This window comes from Triturus cristatus, chromosome 4_2 (assembly GCF_964204655.1).
Source record: "Triturus cristatus chromosome 4_2, aTriCri1.1, whole genome shotgun sequence".
NCBI classification, from domain to species: domain Eukaryota; kingdom Metazoa; phylum Chordata; class Amphibia; order Caudata; family Salamandridae; genus Triturus; species Triturus cristatus.
Window position 1 is genome coordinate 565,082,464 of NC_140586.1, and position 12,470 is coordinate 565,094,933.

Below are 12,470 nucleotides of genomic sequence, written 5' to 3' on the forward strand. Positions count from 1 at the left end.
AGGGTTAGGCTGTAGTGTAAATGAGCACACTCTGCCCGTCTTGTGCATTCTGACTGTTTTTTTACACACAAAGTTAGACTTTGGAAACCTGTTCGTTTCTTGTTCCAATCTCTATTCTCGGATTGTGATTTTAGGAATTGTATGGCGCAGCATGTAGTGAAGTGGTATCTTCTCTCAGCTGCATTTCTTTTATTGCACTGCTGTTCTGTATTTTCCCTAACTGTACTTATATTATCTTGCTCTTTGAGGCATAGAATCTTTTTCTTGATTCAATTCAGGCACAAGAGACCTTTGTGGATACAGCGTACGCTTGCTTAAGGCATTTATTGGCTTTTTCTCGACCTTCTTTAAATCTGCATAGAGGTGGACATTAGTGACGTGCACTTGGATGTGTGCTTCAATATGTAATAAGCTCTATGCCTGTGGGATTCCTGTATATGTTGAACAGGAACGATGAGAAAGAAAATCATTGTAGCACTCCACAACCTCCCTTGGATAATTGGATGTTTTGGAGGAAAAAGGTCTAGATCCATTAAAGAGCCTTTCCTGATATACTTGTCCACTCCTGGAGCCTTTTTATTAGTATTGTATTGTCAGATGTGTCTTATGCCTCGAGTAAGATGTGGAATTTAGAATGATTTTCTGATCTTTGTCCAGTGTGGTGAGCAGCACATCTCAGATCTTATGTAATGTAGTTTTGGTGTCTCTCAAGGCCCTGAACCTTGACAGTTATCGGGCTGGTACTATTCAGGCTGGCATCCAGGCATGCATTAACAGGCATGTTTATGGTTTGATCCTAAGTGCTACTCTTGGTATCTCCTTCTCTTGAATGCCGAACGCGCACCTGGCTAATATAATTGCAAAATCTGAGTTTATCAGGATTGATCCAACTGGAAATTGTTGCTTGGACTGTGGTAAATTTAATTACCTAGACTTAATTTATGCGGTAAAATTCAATAAGAATAACTCAGTAAAAATAAGAGGCAGAATCCGTGGTATTTGAGGTTATAAAAATGGGTTTATTCCTTTACAAAGGAATTGGTTCGAACCAGGCAATCGTATTCCGTCACCACGAAGGTTCGGGAAGGGATAGAGCAATACTTTATTGACAGGTTGTCATATATATAGTAAATGCATTACAGTGAAGACATATGCAGAAGGCGTGACAGCTGAGAAGAGAGATAAGAATACACATACGTAATGAAAAGGCGTTACAATAGGCGTGCATGAGGGCATGTACTAGAAACGTCATTATGATGATGACACAAGTGGGTGGATCCATAAGAGAATCCTGCAAAATCAGCAGAAATACTTGGCAGAGATGCGCGCACAGTAGCATGACGTGTGATTGACGTGTAACTGGAGGGTGAAGGGGACTTGACATTTAGCCCTACATGAGGAGACAGAAGTCTGGGATGTCAGAACAACCTAATCCCAAATCGTATCTAATATCTTGTGTTTAAGGAACTGTATTATCTGGAAGGAAAGGTCTCTCAGGCAGAGGCTATCCTATACTAACTACTAGTGCGTGTATAAGCGTCTAAGTGTCTACATGAGATGCGAGGGGGCATGGGCCTACCATGGCAACAGAAGCCATGAATTACTTGCACGGAGACAGTAAGGCCGGGCCCTTTGCTCTGTAGCTGGAAGGATGTTTACCTAAACTACTAGACAGGAATGCATTTCTCGAGGAGCGGAGCAGATAACTTGAAGGCTGAATACAGTCTTTGGCAGGCAACAGGCCGGGCCAGGCACCGTTAGCCGCGCAGGAAGTAAGACAAAGGTCATGGATACAGATACAGGTCCAGGCTGGAGCATTCAGAGGCAGAAGCAGGAAAAGCTCGATGGCAGAATTCAGGGCCTACCTTGCCAGAGCTGAAGAACGTGAAAAGTATACCATATAAAGACGGTGGCAAGGCATACTTAGGAACGGAATATCCGATCCATTCATGGCGGATCTGAAAGAGGACATGTTGACGTTGGACACAATTGTATTTGCGTCTTCATAGCTTGAAGTGGAGGGAACATACATGTACTTGTAGCATGTACATGGAGCCGTTGGGGTCTAAGATAGGGGACACAATCGATCATAAAAATTCATATTTCCTCATTCCCTCCTTGTCCCCTACGGACCCTTCATGAGATATCGATCCTCAGGAATCCATCAATCTGTTCATGTAACATCATTTGCTCTTCTTTCTTCTTCCGGGATTTTGAACGAGAACTTGAACGTGGAATACATGATGTGGCACACAGGCCGCAAATCGCTGGTCCACATTGTAGACACAGGCAGCAACTGAATACTATGAGAAGGCCAATACCTAGGAAGGATAGGACTTTCCATCCCCAGGCTGACAACACGCTCCAGAACCAACCGGACCATGTCCAGGTGCCTGGATTCTGATGTATCTGGCTTGCAATCTTATGAAGACGAGTTATGGCTTTATATACGGATGGCGCGTTTTCTGGAATGAAAACACAACAACTTGATCCGATGACTCTACAGGCTCCGCCCCTATCGGCCAGGATGACGTCAAGGACAAGACGATTTTGGAGAACAACAATCCGCATCGCAGACTGCTCCTCTGTTAAGTTGCCTAGGGCAGAGGTAGTTTCATTCACTACTGCTTCAAGGGTTCTGGTTAATCTACGTATCAGTTTACTATTAGAGACAACACCTATGTAGGGAAAGAGACCTTTATTGAAGTCTGTATATTGCTCCCATGCTGTTTCAGTGTAGTCGACAATCGGGAGATCTCTCTGGGGTCTATTGTGTACTAGATGGGTATTTCTATGGTAGTCAGGAGGGGCTAGGAAAACAGGTGGCAGAAGGAATGCAATGTAACAGGTACCATCCCAATCTAGAGGTAAACGTATATATGCGGTATGACCACAAATGAAGTAGGAATGACGGGAAGCTCTAAATGTAGACTTGCCTTTATCACTGAATTCGATCACAGTAGTACATTTACTATGACCCAGATGTACTGAACCATTCTTTCTTACACATAATTCACCTTTGACTGGTAATACGGACATAGCAGGCAAGACTGATGCAGCTTCGGATTCAACATTCAGAATCATGAGGTTAAGTGTAAAGTTACCTAATCCATATACTTCATTTTCTAGGTCAGTTCCTGTCCTTTTGGGAAGTCCCTCCTTGTTAGGGTAACAGGCTTTAAGCAAAACTAAGTTCAGGTTTCCCCATACCCAGTTGCTCTGGTAAACTACAGTATTTGAATCTAAAGAATTAATCAAACTAAACCATGCGCCACAGGAACCATTGTGTGTGAATGGATACGGAAAGAGAGGCAGAACTCCCTTGTATTTCTGATAGGGAGGGAGTCGGCCACATATCCAACAATTAGTAACGTTGTTGGCCTGATGGGAGTGTTGTAACATACTAATGAATGTGTTGTTGCGCAGCGCAAGTCTATAAGGCAACTCACGTGAAGGTAATTCGCTAAAAGAATTTTCGGCAGTAACATTGTAAGCAGAATGAGCACGCTTGAAAATAGGATAGTATATGTGTAACAATATACTTGCAGCAATAATCAGAAGATTTAGAAAAAACATAATCAACAATGTCACTATACAGTGACTATGAAGTGATTTACAATATGCACGTTTCTTGAGCTGTTTCTGTCTATCTCTCTCTCGATTTCGGTCTAGAGGATACATGTCAAAGACTAATTTAACCGATTCACCTAGGAGAGGACTTAAACAATCAAATTGTCTGACTTGCTAGACCTTAGTTTCAGTTTATAGTTTTGGGAAGCAGTGTTCTCGACCAGGGGGAGTTTTGAATCAGTCTGTGGAGGGGGGCAGGGCTGAGAGTTCAAATCAGAAGGTAGTCCATGAAATTTCTTGATATGACTCGAGTGTAGCCAACCCTTGCGACCCTCGACCTTCACTGCTGTCCTCGTGGTCAGGAGTACTAATTTCGGCGTTTGCCAGCGAGGCTCCAACGGGCTCCTCCTGTCGAAATTTCTTATGAAAACAAAATCTCCGGGAACCACTTCATGGGGCTTCACCTCGGTGTTGTCGGGAAAGGCTGCAGCTACCTGTGAACGGCAAGATTGTAGTGCAGACATCAAGGAAGCAAGGTAATCTGTCAGCATATTACAATCAACATCAGTGATTTTACGAGGTATAGGCGTCCCCCACATATTTGGTGGCCTACCGAAGACCACCTCGTACGGGGATAGCCCTGTTCGAGAATGTGCTACCATTCTCATGTAAAAGAGTGCAACTGGTAAGGCTACTATCCAGTCGACGCCTTTCTCTCTACAGATTTTAGAAAGTCGAATTTTCAGAGTCTGGTTATGACGTTCCACGAGACCTGCTGCCTCGGGATGCCGGACACAGTGGAATTTCCATTGATAGCCTAACAGGAGTGAAATGTGTTTCATTAGCTCGGATGAGAACGGTTGCCCATTATCTGAGTACACGATACGGGGCAAACCATACCGTGGGAAGAATTCACGAACCAGCTGCTTGGCAGTGGTCGGGGCAGTGTAATCTGAGACTGGATATGCTTCTGTCCAACGGGAAAGAGCGCATACAACTACGAGGACATATTTGAATCCTCAACATCGTTCCATCTGGATATAATCCATCTGGAGGACTTCAAAAGGGTGATCAGGAGGTTGAAATCCACCTTGCTCTACAGGAACGCCTTTACCTGGGTTGAACTGGCAACAAATCATGCAAGTACGGACTTTCTGTTTGGCTACAGCTCGTAAGTGTTTATTAAACCAAATGTTTTGAATACTGTCTAACATAGCTTTCTCTCCTAGATGTGCTGGACTATGTATTGTGTTAATGATAACTTGAACCATTGAGTCGGGGAGAAACCATGTAGATTTTCCCTTCGTCATCCATCCCTGATCTGTTTGGATCCCTCCTAGTTCAGTCCATTTCTTGATTTCCTCTGGCGTAGCATGTGTCTGTATGTCAATTACATCAAGGGCGGGATCCCTAACTGTCATGCAGTGTGTCGAGGTCGGAACTATTGTCTTTGTCAAGTCAGTTGCATGAGTTCGATTCTGTGCTGTTTGCTTAGCTGTTCGGTCTGCTAGGTCGTTACCCTGGGAAATGATATCGGTGACTTTTGTATGGGCCTTGCACTTCATGATAGATATCGAAGTAGGCAGATGTATTGCATCTAACAGAGCTTGAATGAGGGGACCGTGTTGAATGTTGGCACCGTGAGAAGTCAAATAACCTCTCTCTCGCCAAAGGACTCCGAAGTCGTGTACAACTCCGAATGCATAACGTGAATCTGTGTATATGTTAACTCTCTTATTTGTGGCTTGAATACAGGCTTGTGTCAGAGCGATGAGCTCTGCTGCTTGAGCTGACAATGTGTCAATACAATTCGTTTCAATAACTTCGGTGTCTGTCGTGACTGCGTAAGCGGCCACTAATTCTCCTGTACTTGTTCTCATGCATGAACCATCCACATAAAGTGTTAGGTCTGGATCTGGTAATGGAACATCTGTCAAGTCTTGTCTGGGTTTCGTCGTAATAGTAATGACTTCAACGCAATCATGTGTCAATGGGTCTGTTCCACTTAATGGCAAAAGTGTGGCAGGATTTAATGTACTACAGCGTCTGATTTCTATGTGTGGCTGAAACAATGTTAATTCGTAACCTGTCAGTCGTGCTATAGTCAAGTGCTGAGTCTGAGTTCGGTTTAGAAGAACTTCCACGGAGTGTGGAACTTGCACTGTCAATTGATGTCCTAATACTATGGAATCGCTTTGTCTGATTGCTAAAGCTGTCGCTGCGACTGATTTCAGGCACGTAGGCAGAGCCTGAGCTACTGGGTCTAATGTGCTAGAAAAGTAAGCACACGGCTTGTGTGAACCTGCTTGTTCCTGAGTGAGTACTGACAAGGCAGTACCTTCACGTTCTGTAACGAAGAGTGTAAAAGGCTTACTGTAACATGGTGTCGCTAAAACAGGTGCTTGACATAAGGCTTTCTTTAAGTCTTCAAAAGCTTGTGTATGTGCCTGAGTCCAAGGGAGGACAGTCGAAGTTGCTGCCTCCTGGGTTGTCCACTGAATGAGTGGCTTTACTAGAAATGCATATTGGGGAATCCATTGTCTACAGTACGAAGTGAGACCTATGAAGGCCCGCACCTCCTTTTGTGTCTTGGGTGGTGGCATGTTTACAATTAACTGGATGCGATCAGGTGTGAGCTGTCTTCCCCCCTTGGACAGCAAGTGCCCAAGGTACACAACTTGCTGAACACAGAATTGCAGCTTCGAAGGGGACACCTTGTGCCCCTTGTCGGCCAGAAAATGTAAAACCGTCAGTGATGCTTTTTCACATTCGGGTTCGCTTCGGGCGGTGATCAGCAGATCATCGACATACTGAAGCAGTGTAGTGTTAACAGGCATGTGGATACTGTCAAGTTGTCTTTTCAGTGCTTGGCTATAGATGCTGGGGCTTTCTGTAAATCCTTGAGGTGCGCGTGCAAATTTAAAGCTTCGTCCATTTAAACTAAATCCGAACAAATATTGGCTTTCCGGATCGATTGGGACGCTAAAGAAGGCGTTCTTGAGGTCAATTACAGTAAAGAACGTTGCTTCTGAATCAATAGCTGTCAATAATGAAGAGATATCTGGAACCACGGGGTACTGAGGTAAAATGCATTTATTCAATTCACGCAGATCAATAATTAATCGATAAACTGGAGGTGCTTTTGGATCAGTTCGTTTAAGAACCGGAATTATAGGAGAATTACACACATTGGAGTCGGTTTCCACAACCACTCCTTGTGCAATGAGGTCGTCAATTATTTGCAGCAAAGCCACTACAGCATCTGGAGGTAACTTGTATTGTCGAATTCGTGGTAATACCACTCCTGCTTTGAGTGTGACTCGATATGGTGTAATGTGCATACAACCTACATCAGTAGGGCCTTGTGCCCATAAATGTGCAGGGACATTCTGTAACCTGTGATCCATGTCTCTAAATACATAGTGACCTTTAAAGTAGCGCAAAAATAGTCGTACCCCCTTCGGGGAACAACATATTACAGCTCCTAGAGCTTTCAGTGTCTTTATACCTAACAAGTTTTCTGGGCATGATTTTGTAAGCAATAGATCTGTAGTCCGTGTCAATGGTCCAACTGCAAGAGGAAGAGGTTGCGATACTTCATTAACAATAGGCTTTCCTGAAAATCCAAGGGAAATATTCTGTGAGCCTGAGAGGGGTTCCCCTGGAACCTCGTCGTGACTTATAGTTGTTCTGCTTGCCCCTGTATCAATTAAGAACTTTCTGTCTTTCCCTAATACTTGACTATGTACATAAGGACCCTCTTGATCTACGGGAACCTCAATAAGGGGTAAGCCAACTTCCCTCTCTAGGCTGTTTCATGTGTATCGCTGATAATCGGGATAGTCATTTTGTGCATACTGGTACATCTGTTGTGTCGTGTTCTGTGTTGCGGCAATAGGCTGTGGCTGTGGTACCGCTAAGGTTTGTTGTGCAGCTTGCATAGGCTGTACATTCTGAGGTACTTGTTGTTGGATCTGATCCTGTCTAGGTGGACGTGGTCTCTCCTTGGTTTTACCTGTAGAGATATTATGTTTCAGAACTGCGCAATCGTTTATATAATGACCTGGCTGTTTACAATAGTTGCATGTCCCTTTAACAGGAACTGCTGAATTACTGGACTGTCGCACCCTTTTTATGACTGTCAGCCGGAACTGACTGGGCGACGAGCATTTTCATTTTCGTGTCTTTCATACGTCTCTGTTCGTGTTCTTGTTCTTCTCTAATTCTATTCTGGTGGTACTGTAACATTTGTAACATTTGTGACGGGGTATTAGCTTGCCAAGAGCTCTCTACTTTCAATACTCTGTTCTTAACCTGAGGCAAGGAATTCTCGACTAGTTTCGTTACAAAAAGATGTGGATATGAATCGCTACTTGCTTTCAGGCCGCTATTAATACCAAAACATTTTTCAAATCGGGAATAAAAATCACTTGTGTCTTCATCGGGTTTCTGTTTGCAAGCTGAGATTGCTCCCCAGTCTTCCTTTTTCGTAGTTAATAAACGTGGCAATACTTGTACTAATAATCCTGGTAATGCTTTAGTTTTGTCTCCAAGCCCTACGCCTGCAGTTCGGGCATTTTCTTCGTTTTCTAATGCTGTCCAATCAATCTTTTGTTCTCCCACCTCCCACTCTTTTACTTTGAGTTTCTCGTAAATACCGGCAGGCAATAATACTTTCAATATTTTCATAATGTCAGGATAGGTATAATCACCCATGAGTAACATGTCTTTTATTTCACGGTGAAAACCTGCTGGATCTCTGTCATGGCTGGGCACTAATTTTTTCATTTCCAATAGTTCTATTTTAGTTATAGGCGTGTACACGAACACGCGTCTAAAAGTATTATCATCATTTCTAACTGGGTGCACTTCGCGTAAGGGATTCTGTCTGTCTATGTAATACGTCTTTCTTTCCATGGAGGGAGCTGGATCATGTTCTGGACACAAAAAGGCACTATATCTGTGTCGATATTCTAGAATTACTTTAATTAGATCGGTACCTAGACCTCTCCATTTATTCATGAGTAGTTCTATCAGTATATCAGGTAGGGGACCAGGATCGGAGTGTTGGCCTTTATATAATATAAGGAGATGTTGTATCATGTATATTCCAGCTAAACGCTGTTCGTCTGGTGAAAGATTCAAAAACGTATGTACTAGCGCGTCATCACTATATTTATCAGAACTGTCAGCCCATTGTACTGCTGACCTGGCTAATTCTTGTTCATCCATAGAATCGAGTACATGGTACCCCATTCGTTCTTGAAGTATTTTATCAGTAGCCTGAAACAAATGTTCAGGGGTCTTTGGGTTTGACATTGCTGCTTGAAAAATTCTCTTACTTTCTGGACGTATCGGACGTATTGAATTATTGAAGGATCTTCCTTTTCCTACATAAGCTATCATTTCTCTAGCTGGTAATTGTAATTGTCCTGTTGTCATTTCTAGCTGTTCCTCATCGCCTGAGGACTCAGTTTTATCTGCATCTGTTTCTCTTTCAGGCTGTTCTTTTTCACATATTTGTTCTATTTTTTTCCTGATCCTTCGGTACATACTTTCTATACTATTCTGTTTATCATGTTTTCCGTCGGCTATATTCTGGCCCCATTTGTTGAGGGCTCTCATTTCTTCCGCGTCTACACCTGGCCTATCTCTGTGTCTTATCAGGCAGTTTATAAAGAAGCGTAACAACAGTTTTTGCGTGTCCACTTTCTGGTAGGCCATGGCCTCGCCAATACTTTCAGGACCTTGCCCTGTTTGGACAAAGTGATATATTTTGTCTAGATGTTCAATCATTCCTGGTAATATCATTAAATAGTTCGCAACTCGTCGTAGACGTACTGATGATAGCATCATTCTGTCGTCTTTACCTGGTACTGGATCATATCTACAATCTGTAAGAGGCTCTTTAAGTATGTCATAATTCGCTGTTTGAGGTGTACGTTGGTGTGCTAGATCCCTATAAGTCAATCGACGCACTGAAGGCGGCGTATGAAAACTTCCTGTCGCACCTCCTGAGGTGCTAGGTCCAAAAGGATTCGTTGGGTGTAAGGTAGGAAGAATAGATGCAGGGAGAAGTGAAGGAACGGGCGGAAGGTTTTGAACGGACGGAGGAGTATGTTGCTGCGGAAGTGGGAACAGATTTTCTCGGGGTCGAGCGCCATTAGCAGGTGGTGTGCGTGGCGGCGGAGTATTAACATATTCGGGGGCTACATCATCTAAATAGGAAGAAAGGAAAATGTCCTTTGCGGTCTTGGGGTGTAATTTAGTCGGAAGCAATGGAGGTGGCAGATCTTTTGGTACTTCCAGGGTGGCCTTAGGTAAACCCTCGGCCAGAAGAGGATACATACCATTCATAAGAGTGTTTCGTTGTCTGTCTACTTGTTCTGCTTTTACTCGGATACCTTCCTCAATTAATACATTTTCTCGGGCTTTTTCTGAATCCTCCCTACTTTTCTCTTCTTTTCTGAGCGCTTTCTCTGTGCGTCTATGCGATTCTTTACGCCATAATTCAATGGCATCTTTCTGTGACTGTCTGGCTTTCTTTTTCCATAATGCTTCTTCTACTCTCATGATGCAATCTGCATCCCATGTCCCAGTAGTGGGCCATCTCTGATTCTCTGCTAAATCCTTGGTGTAGTCTACCCATAATTCGAGATATAATACGGCATCTAGGCCATGCTTATGGTACATAAAGTACCCTGGAGTGTCCCTAGGTGGAATGGGAACGGCTTCCTCGAGTATCCCTTTTCTAGTTTTTATCTGTCTTAATTTTGAAAATAACGGCATCTTAAACCTTGCTACTTGATTCTTACTCAGACTTGAACACACTTAATACAATAAACACAGTAATGAAGATCGAACAATCACTCATACCACGACATTTAAAACATATTAATACATTTTAGAACGAACAATGATAATTAGAATAAAGCTAGTTAACTGTATAATACTAGATGTACTGCTAAACAGCACAGATACACTGCTGAAACAGTGCAGACCAGGTCTGTGTACCCAAACCCGTCTTGACCGGCACAAACCAATGCGCACGTCTAGATGCGTCCCCAGCAACGGTACTCACCGGGAAGCACGGAACGGAACAGAAGGCCTCGGAAGTCTGGACTGGACTAGACCAAACTGGACTGGACTCGATACTTCGGACTTCGGAACCTGGTGGGCCTCTGTATACCTCGGATCTTGCTCTCTCAGCTAGGCTCTGGTCGGGATCCTCCGCACTCCTCACCGCCTCGTCTGGGTGTTGATCGCAGCCTCAGTCACCCCCGTTGGCCTGAGGGAGATACAGGAAATCCTGCGGGTACGCGTAGTTGTCCGTCCGGCTGTGGCAGGAGACCGGGTCTGCAACGCACCTCCGGCGCGTGGGGTGTGAGAGGTGTCCCTATTCGGGCGCCAATTATGTGGTAAATTTAATTACCTAGACTTAATTTATGCGGTAAAATCCAATAAGAATAACTCAGTAAAAATAAGAGGCAGAATCCGTGGTATTTGAGGTTATAAAAATGGGTTTATTCCTTTACAAAGGAATTGGTTCGAACCAGGCAATCGTATTCCGTCACCACGAAGGTTCGGGAAGGGATAGAGCAATACTTTATTGACAGGTTGTCATATATATAGTAAATGCATTACAGTGAAGACATATGCAGAAGGCGTGACAGCTGAGAAGAGAGATAAGAATACACATACGTAATGAAAAGGCGTTACAATTGGCGTGCATGAGGGCATGTACTAGAAACGTCATTATGATGATGACACAAGTGGGTGGATCCATAAGAGAATCCTGCAAAATCAGCAGAAATACTTGGCAGAGATGCGCGCACAGTAGCATGACGTGTGATTGACGTGTAACTGGAGGGTGAAGGGGACTTGACATTTAGCCCTACATGAGGAGACAGAAGTCTGGGATGTCAGAACAACCTAATCCCAAATCGTATCTAATATCTTGTGTTTAAGGAACTGTATTATCTGGAAGGAAAGGTCTCTCAGGCAGAGGCTATCCTATACTAACTACTAGTGCGTGTATAAGCGTCTAAGTGTCTACATGAGATGCGAGGGGGCATGGGCCTACCATGGCAACAGAAGCCATGAATTACTTGCACGGAGACAGTAAGGCCGGGCCCTTTGCTCTGTAGCTGGAAGGATGTTTACCTAAACTACTAGACAGGAATGCATTTCTCGAGGAGCGGAGCAGATAACTTGAAGGCTGAATACAGTCTTTGGCAGGCAACAGGCCGGGCCAGGCACCGTTAGCCGCGCAGGAAGTAAGACAAAGGTCATGGATACAGATACAGGTCCAGGCTGGAGCAGGAAAAGCTCGATGGCAGAATTCAGGGCCTACCTTGCCAGAGCTGAAGAACGTGAAAAGTATACCATATAAAGACGGTGGCAAGGCATACTTGGGAACGGAATATCCGACCCATTCATGGCGGATCTGAAAGAGGACATGTTGACGTTGGACACAATTGTATTTGCGTCTTCATAGCTTGAAGTGGAGGGAACATACATGTACTTGTAGCATGTACATGGAGCCGTTGGGGTCTAAGATAGGGGACACAATCGATCATAAAAATTCATATTTCCTCAGGACTTCTAATAGACTGCGATATTGTTATCATTCACTCTGGGGAACACAGGAACGTTTATGGTTCTTCAATTAAGGGACACCTTACTAACCTGAAAAGTAATTGAAGGATGATAATCTAAGCCTGAAATTATAATGAATTAAATCCATTGACTAAACTCTACAAAGAAAGGATGTTGTCAAACTTTCCAAAGAGAAAATAAGGAGGAAGATAATAAATCATGTCATGGACACTTTTATTCTCTTATGGAATAGATGTATTGTTAATAACATTTAAAAATATGTTTCTGAGGCAGTTGATCAG

At 43.6% G+C, this 12,470-nt stretch overlaps 1 protein-coding gene across 3 annotated transcripts in view; it reads left to right on the forward strand.

Annotated features, from left to right (window-relative positions):
* The window catches only part of CLCC1 (chloride channel CLIC like 1), a 282,668-nt gene that overhangs the window by 230,014 nt on the left and 40,184 nt on the right, over positions 1-12,470 (forward strand). The window lies entirely within an intron of this gene.